Source organism: Arachis duranensis, chromosome 2 (genome assembly GCF_000817695.3).
Source record: "Arachis duranensis cultivar V14167 chromosome 2, aradu.V14167.gnm2.J7QH, whole genome shotgun sequence".
Taxonomy (NCBI): Eukaryota; Viridiplantae; Streptophyta; class Magnoliopsida; order Fabales; family Fabaceae; genus Arachis; species Arachis duranensis.
The window spans coordinates 47,035,175-47,036,548 of NC_029773.3; positions in this window are offsets into that span (position 1 = coordinate 47,035,175).

The window sequence follows — 1,374 nt, forward strand, 5'->3', positions numbered from 1 at the left end:
CATGAAAGTAAAATTAACATCACAAACTAAGAGAATTAAAGTGTAGAAATAAGAAATTGTAGAGGAAACAAGATGAAATCACGAATTTAAACATGGATCTATGAGAGATTGACCTAATCCTAACCTAATTCTAGAGAGAAGATGGAGCTTCTCTCTCTAGAAACTACACTACATGATGCTAATACTAACTAATGTTCGTCCCCCCTTTGCTTGGGCTTCAATTCTGCATGAAATACACTCAGAAACAAGCTGGAATTGGGTCTGGGCAGCTCAGAAATTGCCCCCAATGATTTGCCCTTAAGTGAGTCACCTGCGAGTATCGGCGCATACGCTCGCTTTGCGCTGGCGCGCCAATTGGCAAAATCCTTCATCTGTGCGAGCGCGTGCCTACATGAACCTCTTTTGCGTGTGCGCGCCCCTTTGATGCAATTCCAATCTTTGTTTCTTCATGCATTCTCCTCCTTGTATGCTTTTCTCCTCATTTCTTCCATCCAATACTTGCCTTATGATCCTGAAATCACTCAACAAACATATCAAGGCATCGAATGGAATTAAAGTGAACTAAAATCACCAGTTTACGGCCTAAAAAGCATGTTTTTACATTTAAGCACAATTCAAAGGAGAATTACAAAACCATGCTATTTCATTGAATAAATGTGGAAAAAGGCGATAAAATCTCCCAAAATAAGCACAAGATAAATCACAAAATCGGGGTTTATCAGTTGCCTCCCAACAAGCGCTTCTTTAATGTCATTAGCTTTGACGGTTAGCTCCTTACGAAGATTGATATAGGCTCAGAATTTCTCCCCTTACAGTGAACTTTCTTCCTGTTTCTCGTGGATGAGCTCTACATACTCTAGAGACAGGCCACAACTCATTATATGTGATATGACTGGCTTCTTGGTCAAGACAACTCTCATGCCAGGTGAGAGGCCTTCAGTGGGGACTTTCTTGTCCCTCCAGCCTTTAGGTACTTTCTTCTTAGTACCTTTGTTTTTAGTGCTTGTTGATGGCTGCCCAACACCAAACTTAGAATTCATGTTTGGGGGATAGTAAAGCTTTACACTGAAAGAGATGGTTGGAACACTAAGTGTTGCACAATTATCTCTCTTTTCTCAGAGGGAGAGTTGGGGTGAGGCATCTTGAGTAGAATGTGATCCTCTCCTAGTTGTAAAATCAGTTCTCCCTTAGCTACATCAACGATAGCATTGGCAGTGGCTAGGAAAAGTCTTCCAAGGATGATGGATTCATTCTCATCTTCCCCAGTATCTAAGGTAAGGAAGTTTGCAAGGATGTAAAGGTTTTCAACCTTTACCAATACATCCTCTACTAAGCCATATGCTTTCTTCATTGATTTGTCTGCCATCTCTACTG